Source organism: Eptatretus burgeri, chromosome 3, assembly GCF_056783735.1.
Source record: "Eptatretus burgeri isolate ZD-2024b chromosome 3, Ebu_testis_v1, whole genome shotgun sequence".
Lineage (NCBI taxonomy): Eukaryota > Metazoa > Chordata > Myxini > Myxiniformes > Myxinidae > Eptatretus > Eptatretus burgeri.
The window spans coordinates 9,758,328-9,772,604 of NC_140963.1; the positions used below are offsets into that span (position 1 = coordinate 9,758,328).

At 47.5% G+C, this 14,277-nt stretch overlaps 1 long non-coding RNA gene across 2 annotated transcripts in view; it reads right to left on the minus strand.

Moving 5' to 3' along the window:
- LOC147029381 (uncharacterized) overlaps window positions 1-14,277 on the minus strand; it is a 103,487-nt gene that overhangs the window by 1,233 nt on the left and 87,977 nt on the right. The gene's annotated exons all lie outside the window — the stretch shown is intronic.

The following is a 14,277-nucleotide window of genomic DNA, read 5'->3' on the forward strand; positions in this document are numbered from 1 at the left end:
GCAATGATAGGCCAAGTGGCCTCATTTCCTTGTTTGAGGTCAGTTTCTTGATTTTCAGATGTACAAGCAGCACCCATGACCTGAACCTGGATACCCTCAGCATGTATGTAAAATTTGGTGGAGATTGGTCAAGGGATATGGAATTGAAAACAAATAAAAGAAAAGGCTTCACACACAGTGACACACGCACGCACGCACACGGATCGGCTCGTGTCGCGACAGAGGCACAGTCTTGTTTTAAATGAAGATAATGACTGCACAAGTTGCATTGTTGGTATGATTTACACCAATCACAATACAAACATTTATTTTGCACAAATTTATTTGTAATATTTGTGATATTAAATTTTTGTAAGCAATTTAATTTGAAGATGTAAGTTGAAATTATTTTTTTCAAAAAATTGAAAAAAAAAGTTTACCTTTCAAAATTTCCCAATGGGTCTGGAAAAAAATTTCCCAAAAAAATTCAACCTGCATTTTTTTATTCCTCTTTTCATATATATATATACATATATATTGTCCAACGATTCTGCGAACTTTCCGGTGTATGGGCTTCGATGTCCATTGGCATGCAAAATATCAGCTTTCGATGCCACCCAGAAGGTACAGATCTTTAATATCAGTCAGTGAATGAGTCAATGGTTAGAAAAAGCTTTTTTTTTAATCACAAAGGGGGTGTGCTTATATATTGGGTAAGCATACGAACCGCTTCTCCCCAATGTCTCAGATTGCTCACCTGCATTTGATCTTTCATTTATTTGTTTTCATTTATTTACAATTTCCTTTACGGATGCTTTCTGATGGATCTGCGATTGTTTTTCCGGTGCACTAGCTTCGTTGTCCATCGGCACCCAAAAATTCCGCTTTCTACTTCCCCCGGAAAACACCATTTTTTAATATCAGTCATTCAGTAAGTGAGTCAGTTGTTCAAAAGAGCTTCATATACATATACATATTGTTGCGGATCTGGGGTGGCGGGATTCTCACCCGGTCCAAGGAGCCACCCTCACCACCACAGTCTCCGGGGTTTACAATGCCGGCCGGCTCAGCACAGGCCTCGGGTCACACACCTTCAATCGCGATACCAACGTAATCCTTGTACCTTGCCAGTTGGGGAAATAGAACCCCTGGTTACAGACCGGTTTTGTCAGAGACCGAGCGGAGTCTACCCGTCTGTAACCACTTTTGGTTTTATATGCCAATCAAACGGATTGTTCCTCGACACGACACAAATTAATCCATAGCGGCAACTTCATATGAATTAACCAGATTTATTGGGGAACATCGGGGATCACAATACAAGCAAAATTCACGACAATTGTTTTATTAACAACCCCCAACCCGTTCTTAACTAAGGAACCACGGTCTACAGGTTTCGAGGGGATCACTACCGAAATATGCCTTAAACAACACGTGCAGACAAAGACAGATAGACAAACAGCATGCATACAAGACAAGACAGAGTACTTGGTGAGGTTTCATGGACGAGAGGACAGTGTCAAGAGCAGGAATGTCGCTCGCAACAGGTGGATGTCCACGGATTCGAGCTGCAGCTCTAACGCGTCGCACGGCAAGATGGCAGCGCCTTAGTCTTCCTGCTCAAGTCACCGTGTGCGCACGTTCTCAGCGTGTGCCGGCCCCACGCAATGTCGACGGCACAAGTCTGCCAGATCAACGATGGGCTTCAGCCGATCTCTCTCCAGGGTTCAGCATACAAATTCAGGCCTGGCCTGTTCCTCAGACAAGGCCCAAGTCGAGGGGCCGAGCTCCGCGGGTGGATCGACAACCGTGTCGAGCCGTGAGGTGAGCAAGTACGGAGGCTCCGCGGCTCGACGCAAGCCGAACCTGTCGATCACCTCCCCATACGAGTCGATCGTCGACTCCATGTGCAGGCAGCCTCCCAAAGCCGACTGCCGTTTCTGTACCGGCAGATTACACACTGTCCCTCCTTTGTTTGCTTGCTTCCAAAAACACGTCGCGACTCGAGAGCGACTGATTCCACACAGTGAACCTCTTTACGAAGTCTTCATTCGCTCGCTTTTAATCACGAGCACGCTTCGAGACACGAGCACCCTTTCCTCTCATCGACTGCCGTTTTCCAAACTGAGAACTCCTTTTTCCTTCCTTTTTCTCTTTTTGTTCCACCAGCACACCTCTCTGGGCGAATGCCGACAAAAAGCTCCTCCCTTTCGCGTCACTTCCTCTCTCTTGCCACACCCTCTCTCCAGGCCACACCCCCTCTCCGAATGGGCTGGGCTTATCATCTGTAGAGGGGAGGACGAAGATCGAACCCTTGTTTCACCACCATATGAATATAAAAACAGCCTCTTACACCTCCCGACAAACACATGACGTCCTTTTTACCACACAACCTAGCTATACATGCATTTAATGGGGGATCTGAGCTAATCCTATATTTAGTAGTCCCATAAGGGCCATTTCCATAACACTACCCCCACCTTTCTCCCGAGGCACTCCTGAGCCTCCATCTGGGGCAGCCCACGGCAATGGCCAGGTCTAACGTACAGCACAGATCTCCCATTTACTCTAACCCACAATATGGGAAGCACTTAACTCCAAAAATCAAAGTGTCACAGTAAGATTGGCATGTCCCTATCCTAGTGTGTCGGGTCACCAATCTAACAAACAAATTCACACTCTATGCACACTACTTAACATTCTAATTATGGATTTGAACGGAAGAGCATTCAATTTTACTTTTAACACCACATTTGCATAGGAGCAGAACATTCAAAGGTTCAAAGTTCTTTCACGTGTTCGCTCCCTCATGCCCCCTCCCGGCAGTATCGTCCATTCACCCCTGAGGGTTTCCTCACTTCGTGGCCTTATTGGCCTCTCACCAGGTGAGTTCAGTCAGCCAAGTGGCCTCATCTCACAAAGAGTTCTTTGGCCCACTGAGCCCACAAAATGGCATGAATCTTTGGCCGCAACGGCCCACAAAAGCACTTTGGCCTCAATGGCCCACAAAAATGCTTCAGCCCATATGGCCTACTCACAAGCAGCAGCAGGCAACAAGCCCTGCATTGGACAGCAGGTGACACAGCAATGGTGACACGGTGATATTGATGGTAAGCAAATGCAGTTTGGAGGCGTTCTTGGGGAAGCAAGTGGGTGTGATGACCTCAGACCAGGTGAGATGGAGTGTACCCTTAACCTTCCTTGCCTGACTTGTTTCGGTTAAGTTCTCTCTTTTTTTTTTCTTTTACAGACAGGATGGTGTGCTTCTTATTCAACTGTTATCTTCAGGGATGTGTGCTCATGACATACTGGTGGCCTCTCTGGCAATTGGAGAGGGTGACCTCGCCTGGCCCTTGCCAACAATTTCTCCCATCAACACTACTCGTACCAGGTGTCATGCATGAATGGTGCGGAGGAGAGTCCATCGAACCTAATCATTTACTTTTAGCTCTAGACAATGAACCAAACCCTGCGATGGCTAGAAAGATCCTAATGACCCATTTTTTTTTTTTCGACCTGCCACACTGTTCCATTCTATTAAACCTTGGCAAGGCCCTTCTTTGTATTTTTCCATTTGGTGGTGCCAGGCATAACTCGCTGGCTGGGGAGTGTGACTACTACTAGGCCTCTTTGCTTGTTTCCAATCGGGGGTGGGGTACACCCAGCGACCTCGGGGTTCACCTGAGCGTGCTTCTGGCACTCCTAACAAAGGGGTGGCTCTCTCTAGCCCCCATACTATGCCCTCATAGCACCCATACTGTGCTCTCATAGCACCCATTCTGTGCTCTCATAGCACCCATACTGTGCTCTCATAGCACCCATACTGTGCTCGCCTGGCACTAAACCCTACGGTGCTCTCCTGGCACCTCTGACAGCCTTCACCTGCCAGAAACCCCCAAAGCCCTGCTGCCCTATATCCCGACTCACCAACCTCCCATACCATGTCACACCACCAACCAGTATCCCCATACCTTGGCCTGCACCTACCCCCTGCATCCCACCTGCACAATGGAACAGCAGCCAGGATCCATGTCGAATCCTCTAAGTCCCACAAACCTACACCAACCTGGTTAGGAGACTCTACCGACAGAGTACATTGTTCGCACTCACTCTCCTCATCTGCAGAATCATGCCATTCACCCCTACACTTTACTTATTCATTCCACAGTGCCGCACACCCAGCCCACACCATCCAACACCTTTCACGTTTATGTGAAAAGAAAAACACACCAGTCCCTCGGATCCCACTTGGTCATCAAATTTAACTGGTACACTTGTTCATCAAACAATCAATTTGACACTACGTCCGTCGTCCGTTGGCCTCCTCCATACTGCCCTAATCGTTTATTTCCAACCATTTCAACGAAACATCAAAACCTCTTCACCAGCCCCATGGAACCTCTGCATGGTTCCAACCAGGCATTTCAATCCTCCCTCAAACAAGCCACTCATTGTCATCCACTTGTTTCAGGTGTGTTTAACGCTCTGCCTGTGATGTCTCCACCACTTCTTTTTTAATAATCGCCCAAATTCACTCGTGCCACTCTTATGCCTTCCGTTATCTCTCAATTTGCAATCACTTTCGGTACAATTTTCAATCAAAATCTTCTCATCCCCATATGGCCTGCTTCTTTCGCTCATTGGAAGGGGAGTGAGGGAACAAATCCCTTATTTCCCATTACATGACCCCGCCGCCTTTCCGCCACAGCTCAAGGGGGTCACGCCTCAATGGGGGTTGTGGTCTACCCCCTCCTTTTCTCCAGGGTTCGCGGAAGTCAGGCAAACCCCAATCTGTGGAATGGCCTCCCCCTCTTCTCCAGGGGTTCACGGAAATCAGATAAACCCCAATCGGTGGAATGACCTCCCCCTCTTCTCCAGGGGTTCACGGAAATCAGATAAACCCCAATCGGTGGAATGACCTCCCCCTCTTCTCCAGGGTTCACGGAAATCAGGTAAACCCCACTCAGCTAGCCAAACTACTCGTGTGCTCAGAAAGGTCTGAAAACCAAGTGACACACGCCAGTGCTGCCTGCCACTCATCTGCACTCCACTCCAAAGTTCCTTAACGTTTCATTCTCCGTTCTCATTCTTTCCTCTCTTAACATCCTCAGCTCGTTTTGTAATTCCCTCTCTCTGCTTTGGTGTTCCCGTAACTCAGAAGCTTTTCCACATATATCCTCTCTCCCCTCCGCACCTCTTCCGCATGCTTCCTCCCTCATTTCGTCCATTCTCTTACCGTATGTCTTCCTCATCTCCACACCACTTTCCAATGCCTCCCTCCTCATTTCGACCATTTTCTTACCATATTCCTTGTTAATTTCCAGAAATTCCTGTCCTCTTTTTATCTTCCGTTCTGGGCTTTCTCTTTCCTGATTGCCTGTTGTTACCTCTTCCTTCAGTTGTCTCAATTCCAAATCATGTTTCCGTTTTTCCCTTTCCAGCTTTGTTTTCCCTTCTTCTTCCAGGTTCTCCCTATCCTGGGAGTTACTAATTTGCTCCTCTATTCTTTTGTTCAGTTTGCTCTTCTCTTGTTCCAACTTATGGGTAATCCCTCTACTTTCCTCATTTCTCCCTGTAGTTCTTTGAACTGTCTTGACTTTTCCAACAATTCTTCCTTCCTTTGCTCCAGGGATTTCTCTCCTCTTTTTATCTTCTGTTCTAGGCTTTCTCTTATCTGATTGCCTGATCTTACCTCTTCCTTCAGATGTTTCAATTCCAAATCGTGTTCACCTTTTTCCTTTTCTAGCTTTTTTCCCCATTCTTCCTCCAAGTTCTTCCTATACCGGGAGATACTAATTTGCTCTTCCTCTTTTCTTTTATTCAGTTCGCTCGCATTTTGTAGCAAAAACCCATGAAACCATTCTACTTTTGTCGTTTCTCCATGTAGTTCCACGCCTGTGTCGGCAAAGTCCTTTTCCAGCCCCTGAATTTGTTCCTGTGCATCGGCCAATTGTTTGACTCCCCATGCACACAATTCTCTTGAACCTCATCTGCGCGCCGCTGTGCCTCGTCCAATTCAATCTGAAATTCCTCTATATAGTTTTCACCACACCTCCACTGCCCCAACAATCGTCCAACTATTGTCCATGAATCTTATGAATGTATGCGTCGTCGTCCTGCTTCATTTGCCCTGGCGTTTTCCGTGTCCACGTGGCCTGAACCGGGAGGCGGGAGCGTTTCCTTCATGCCTTGCGGCTCGTTGCGCTATAATTAGCCCTCTCTCGCTTCGTGTCGCGCCGAGATGGAGCCGCACTGCCATTTTGCCACTCCATTTTCTTAATAATTTGCAAGTTTTTCCTCCGATCCGCTCAAGCATAAAATCACAACCAATTGCTAACACAATTGGTGTTCTGCAAATTTACGGAGGTGGAAGCAGAGAGTTCGTCATCCCACTCCTGAAACCAAATGTTGCGGAACCGGGGTGGCGGGATTCCCACCGGGTCCGAGGTGCCACCCTCACCACTGCCGTCTCCGGGGTTTATAATGCCATCTGGCTCAGCACAGGCCTCAGGTCATGTGCCTTCAATCGCGATACCAACATAATCCTTGTACCTTGCCAGTTGGGGAAATAGAACCCCTGGTTACAGACCGGTTTTGTCAGAGACCGAGCGTAGTCTACCCGTCTGTAACCACTTTTGGTTTTATATGCCAATCGAACGGATCGTTCCTCGACGCGACACAAATTAATCCATAGCGGCAACTTCATATGAATTAACCAGATTTATTGGGGAACATCGGGGATCACAACACAAGCAAAATTCACGACAATGGTTTTATGAACAACCCCCACCCGTTCTTAACTAAGGAACCAAGGTCTACAGGTTTCGAGGGGATCGCTACAGAAATATGCCTTAAACAACACGTGCAGACAAAGACAGATAGACAAATAGCATGCATGCAAGACAAGACAGAGTACTTGGTGAGGTTTCATGGACGAGAGGACAGTGTCAAGAGCACGAATGTCGCTCGCAACAGGCGGATGTCAACGGATTCGAGCTCCAGCTCGAACGCACCGCGCGGCAAGATGGCAGCGCCGTACTCTTCCTGCTCAAGTCACCGCGTGCGCATGTTCTCCTCAGCACGTTCTGGCCCCGCGCCATGTCGACGGCACAAGTCCGCCAGATCAACGATGGGCCTCAGCCGATCTCTCTACAGGGTTCAGCATACAAATTCAGGCCTGGCCTGTTCCTCAGACAAGGCCCAAGTCGAGGGGCCGAGCTCCGCGGGCGGATCGACAACAGTGTCGAGCCGTGAGGTGAGCAAGTACGGAGGCTCCGCGGCCAGACGCAAGCCAAACCTGTCGATCACCTCCCCATCCGAGTCGATCGTCGACTCCACGTGCAGGCAGCCTCCCAAAGCCGACTGCCGTTTCTGTACCGGCAGATTACACTGTCCCTCCTTCGTTCGTTCGCTTCCAAAAACACGTCGCGCCTCGAGAGCGACTGTTTCCACACACCGAACCTCTTTACGAGGCCTTCCTTCGCTCGCTTTTAATCACGAGCACGCTTCGAGACATGAGCACTCTTTCCTCTCAGCAACTGCTGTTTTCCAAACTGAGAACTCCGTTTTTCCTTCCTTTTTCTCTTTTCGTTCCACCAGCACGCCTCTCTCGGCAACTGCCAACAAAAAGCTCCTCCCTTTTGCGTCACTTCCTCTCTCTAGCCACACCCTCTCTCCAGGCCACACCCCCTCTCCGAATGGGCGGGGCTTATCATCCGTAGAGGGGAGGAAGAAGATCGAGCCCTTGTTTCACCACCGTATGAACATAAAAACAGCCTCTTACATCTCCCGACACAAACATAACGTCCTTTTTACCACACAACCTTGCTATACATGCATTTAATGGGGGATCTGAGCTAATCCTATATTTAGTAGTCCCATAAGGGCCATTTCCGTAACAATATATATATATATATATAAATTTTTTTTTTATGTGTATATAAATATGCATATATATATATATATATATATATATATATATATATATATATATATATATATATATATATATATATATATACATATATATATATATATATATATATATATATATATATATATATATATATATGTACATATATGTGTATATACATGTGTATATACAGTACATATAGTTATTATTATTGTGGCATCCAAGTATCAATTTATACAGGATTCCTCCAAACCAGGACCTTTCGTCCAAACGGTCTTTATGGTCCAAACGATCTTTTATGGCACTGCGTTCACTATTACCCCAACTTTACATTCCCCAAGGTTACCCAAATGAGCCAACATCGATGGCAAATACAAATGGAAATCAAATGGCTGAAACACTTTCTTAACATTTGCAGGATTTATTTGAAAAGCAAAGAAAAGGGAAGAGGGTCGACAACACGCTGTGACAAACAGAACAAACTAAGTGAGTCAAAAGACACAAAGAGGTGACTGAGAATAAGCAAATTTAAACACAAGCGGGAGAAATTAAACGCAAAGTGTAACCCACTGGGTGCCACAAATCAAACTTATACAACAAGATAATAATGCAGGCAGGACTTCACTTTTTCTACAATACACAGGGTCAACGCAGGACCCGATGCAGTCCACTTTACAAAACCAGAAGTGAGAAGAAACCCAGTGACAATGGTGTCCAAAGATGAAGTGACACAGTCACGCGCAGGGCCAATGATGAGTAGAAGCCTTCAACCAGGCCATGTGGTCATCTTTGTCGTTTCCCCCAACTAGGCCTTCTTGTCAGCACTTCTTCCTCCTCCGAGTGTTGAGGTATTTCTTCCCTTCTCGAAAGGCACGGTGGCTTCTTCTCCTCTCCAAAGGCAGGGTGATACCAGCTTGGATCTCTCCAAAAGCTTATACATTACCACAAGACCACAAGAACGTCTCTTTCATGAACTCCTCTGAAGACCACTTGCTTGACCTCCTTGCACACGAGCCTCCCTCGGTTCTCTCCTGGTGGACTGCGTTCTCTTCTTCCTCCTGATGCAGTCTTCCTCTGGGCATCCCACCAATGGAGGGTGGCCCCAAATAAAAAATAAACGAACATCTTTCGTCCGGGCTCCACAGTCCACTGCTCTGCTCTGACCGGCACACACTGGCCAGAGAGATCGTAATCTGCCTAGTTGCATGTGACATGTGCCTCTGCGACGGGAAGTCCTCATCGAGTCCCACCGACTAACAAGAGGTTTTTGCATACAAAAAATTAATTTGTCTACCCCCTCTATAAATTACATATGTTGTCTCCTTGGCATCACATGTAACAAACGACTTACTCTGACAGATGCCTGTTACATGGCAATCAAATCTATGTGAAACACATGGAACATGCCACAGTCTAGCGCCCCCCTTTCTGCCGAACAATATATATATATATATATATATATATATATATATATATATATATATATATATATATATATATATATATATATGTATATATATGTATATATATATATATATATATATATATATATATATATATATATATATATATATATATATATATACATATTGTTGTGGTTCTCACCGTGCCGGCGTGCGGGCGACCGCTTTTAGCTAATTCACGGCCGCACGTGCCCACCGACCATGGCAATCCTAGTTGCAGCTTTCGGATCAACGCCGAAATCCATCTACGGGTGTGTTTTTAACCACACCGTAAATCAGCCAACTTTTCTGTCCACGCACGACAGGGTTGATCGCCGAATTGTCGATTTACCTAAGTATTCGCGCAGACAGAAATGCCGGAGATTTACACCTCGACGGGACCCGTACGGACAAGAGCCGCTTTGAGCAGCTCGTGCCGTTTGCGATTGCCGAGCGGTTTATTATCCCCAAGTCCCGTCGGACTCGATTATTTTATCGGCTATTGAAAACCAGCTATTATTCCGAACGCAACTACGGCAGCTCAATGGAGGAAAGGATGCAACGAGCAGGTGAATATTCAAACAATGACATTTATTTCACATGCATGCAGTCAATGAAGCAATGGGGGTAAGGGACAAGACACGAGCAAAAAGACCGACAGCCATTGTCTATTGATTACGTAATGTCCAGGCACTTAACAGTTCTACTTGGCAGACAAGGCGCCACAGACTTCCATGGAAAAAAAACCCCAGAAAAGAAAAAGAGAGGGAGAACAGGGCCCGTAGGCCATTAATGTTCTGCGGAGCTGTGGAGACCGCAGGAGCTCCGCGAGACTGTGCAGGTTACCTGCCACCCTCGTGGTGACTCACTGGGCGACCCTCGATGTCTCGTCGTCAACACGGCAGCTGGTGTGGCGGCAGCTCTGTTTGTCCAGACCCAGCCGTGCGGCCTGTTCGATCGGGCCTAGCCGACGACGTCTCAGAGCAGGCGAACGGGCCTTGCTCTTTTACAGTTGATGCTCTCTTAAGAGCCCGCTCACACCTCAGCGTAGTTCACACCGTTATGCTGTTGGCTGGCAACTTCTCTCCGGCTGCCTCCACCGACCCACACTTCTGCACGGCACTGCAGGCTTGGCTGGACTCCAGGCTCCACCCCGACTTCCACTCTGAGCTCCACTCCGAGCTCCACTCCGAACCCAGACTGGACCACGAACCCAGACTCCAGACGAACTCAGACTCCAGGCGAACTTCAGGCAAAACTCCGAACCCAGACTCCAGACGAACTCCAGGCAAAACTGAACTGCCGGGGCCTCAGCCCCACCTTTTATTGGGTGGGGGGCGGGGTGTTTGGTCTTTCACCTCTGACCCTTCACCCCCCCCCGCTGGCTCCGCCCCTTTTGTCATTTTGATCCGATCTCGCCGTCCTGACGCGGACAAAGTGGACGTGGTAGAGATCACCGGCCCTCGCCCCAACGAGGGAGTCCCCGCGTCTGTCGGCAGAGATGCCACTCATCCGTGGAATGCCGTTGCTGGCGAAAAGATGGCGGCGTTTGTGGAGATGAAGGTGAGGAGACGTTGTTCGTTTGTTGATGTGGTGAGGGGATGTTGGCGGTTGTCACGAAGGTGGTGAGGAGATGTTGGCGGTTGTTGGTTAAGGTGGTGAGGAGATGTTGGCGGTTGTTGGTTAAGGTGGTGAGGAGATGTTGTTCAAAATAACGATAGAAAAGAATAATAAAACTTCAAAGATGCACAGCCCGGCTCACGAATAATTCACGTTAGACATCGGTGGGGAAATCTATCTGGACACACACTTATCGAAATAACTGATCTTCGGGGAACCTGAATGGTGATCTGTGAATTTCCACAACCATAACAATATACATATTTATATACAAATATATACACACACACACACACACACACACACACACACACACACACACACACACACACACACACACACACACACACACACACACACACACACACACACACACACACACACACACACACACACACACACACACACACACACACACACATTTATACAGGCCGGGCGTCAGCCGCCAACCGACCGCTCTGAACGGAGCCGCGAGTCGAGTCGGCCCAACCGATCGCCCGGAATATAGATCACCGCCCGGATAACTCCGAGCGACGGGTCCTTGTACAAGAACCGAAATACGCCAATCGGCAGATCACACGGGGTAGGGTCGATTGCCAATCTTCAATGTAGCTAAATACCCACGTGATCCAACTACCGTGGTATTCCACCCTCGACGGAACTCGTTCGGAACAAACCGCCGAGGCGAGCTTGTCCGTGCGCGATTCCGAGCGGCGTAATCGCCGAGAACCATCGGTCCAAATGTCCCGCTATTACGGCAAACCAACGGCTTTCTAACTAACTCCCAACACACAAAATGTTCAGTCAATGAGGGAATGGACGCAACGAGCAGGTTTACATTCACACAAGGACATTTGTTACAATGAAACACGTATGCAATTAAATAAGGCAAAACACGTATGCAATTATACAAGCAACAAAAGCATGACAAAAGAACTACAACCGTCTACTTATTATGTACAGTCATTTACACTTAACAGCAGTTCCTACTTATTAGATGGGTCCACGCACGCACGCACGCACGCACGCACGCACGCACGCACGCATGCACACACACACACACAATAAATGGTGGCTGAGGCCTTTAATCACGAGCTCCAGCTCGGAGGACAGGTGAGCTGAAACTCAGAGCTTGTCTCGAACCTTTCCACCTTGTGTGGTCTTCAACTTGTCCAGACCCGGGCTCCAGCGAGAGCGAGCTGGATCCAATCGCTGCAATCCTTCCGGAGCTCCCACGAATCCTCCCGCGCTTCTCAACACGTGCCGTTGAGACGAGGCGCCGATCCTTCCTGTCGATCGTCGCTTCCCCGAGGATCCAACTCCAAGAAGCAGCCGATGCGTTGCACCAAGCCGGGAAACAAAATGGAGAACGAAAAGCTCCACGAACCAAGAAGAAGAGGAAGAAGAGGAAGAAGCCTCCACTCGCAGCTCGAGCCGAACAACCGGCTCAAGTTCCTTCCAAAACAAAGCATCAGCCGAATCTCACTGAGCCAGCCGAAGAAAAAAGCTTCCGAAGGCCTCAAACCAAGCAGGACCCGACGGCTGAACGACTGCTCTCTCCGAAGCAAAAAAGCTTACTCCTCCCACGGGACTCAGCACACGAACTCTGCACACGGGACTCAGAACGGGACTCTTCACGAACTCAGCCCACAAACTCAGCCCCAACACGGGACTCCCACGGGACTCTTCACACTGGACTTTCATGAACTCAGCCCTACCACGGGACTCGCACGAACTCTTTTCGAACAAAGAAAAGATGTCCTCTTTATCCTTTGCACCCCCTCCCCCTCACCCGGCGTGACTCATGCCCTCGTGATCCACCCCCCTCAACCACGGGTGGGAGGGAGTTGTTGACGTCACCGCAGGGTTCTTCTTCCTCTTCACAGAAGAGGGGGAGGGACGTCTCCATTGTTTGCTCCCTAACTATTAAATCGATCCGCAGCGCATCTAATCGATTTCAAAAAATTTAAACAATAGAAGGTGAGCGATCTAGGGAACATGCACTTATCAACATAGCTGACTAAGGGAACCTGTATGTTGTGTGCAATTGAATTCCAAATTTGTTACAATATACTGTATATGTATATATACACTACTGGTCAAAAGTTTCAGAACACCCCCATTTTTCCCGTTTTTACTGAAATTTAAGCAGTTTAATGTTTCAATGTACTCTGAAATTAAAGCAGAGAACAAATAAACAATTGCAAATAAAAAGGAAATCATGGAATCGTTTTGTTGAACAAAATTTAATCTAAATTTCTGACTCATCAAATAGCCACTTTTTGCAGATATAACAGCCGAACATACTCGTGGCATTCTTTCTCCAATGGAAAGCAAATATTGTTGGGAAAGTTCTTCCCAACACTGTTGCAGAAGTTCCCACAAATGTGTTGCACTTGTTGGCTGCTTTGCTTTCACCCTTCTCTCCAGTTCATCCCAAACCAGCTCGATGGGTTTTAAGTCTGGAGACTGTGCTGGCCATTCCATGATTTGAAGCCTACCGTCTTGTTCTTTTCTTCTAAGGTAGCTCTACTCTGACATAGCCTGGAGGTATGCTTTGGGTCGTTATCTTGCTGTAGGATGAACCCCTGACCAACTAGGCGTAGACCAGAGGGTATTGCATGGCGCTGCAAAATGCTGTGGTCGACCTTTTGGTTCAGGGTGCCAGTCAATCTGTGCAAGTCGCTGACTCTGGATCCAGCAAAAGAGCCCCAGATGATCACGCTTCCTCCTTCATGTTTGACCGTTGATGTCACACACTGAGGAACCATCCTTTCGCCGACTCGACGGCATACAAAAACCCTGCGTGATGAACCGAAGATTTCAAATTTTGATTCATCGGTCCATAAGACCTTCTTCCAGTTTTCAATAGTCCACTGGCTGTGCTTCATGGCCCAGGCAAGCCTCTTTTCTTATTTTGCCATCTTAGCAATGGCTTTGTTACTGCCACCCGACCTGTCAAACCTGCAGCTCGAAGTCTTCTCGTCACAGTTGAAACTGAGACTTCCTTACTTCGACCAGTGTTAAGCTGTGCCTGAAGCTTCTGTCCTGTGAGGCGCCTATCATGCAAGCTTTTGACTCTCAGAAACTTGTCTTCTGATTGTGTTGTGGCTTTGGGTCTGCCAGACCTCTTCCTGTCAGTTTCCTCCAGTTTCCAAGTGCCTTTTGATGGTGTAGGAAACTGTACTCACTGATACCTTGCCTTCCTTTGCAATTTATATAAAGGAAAGACCAATTTATATCAAGGAAATTTATATAAAGGAAAGTATATAGCAATATACTACTTCCTGCAGTGCAATATTGTACAAATAATGCTTCAGAGGA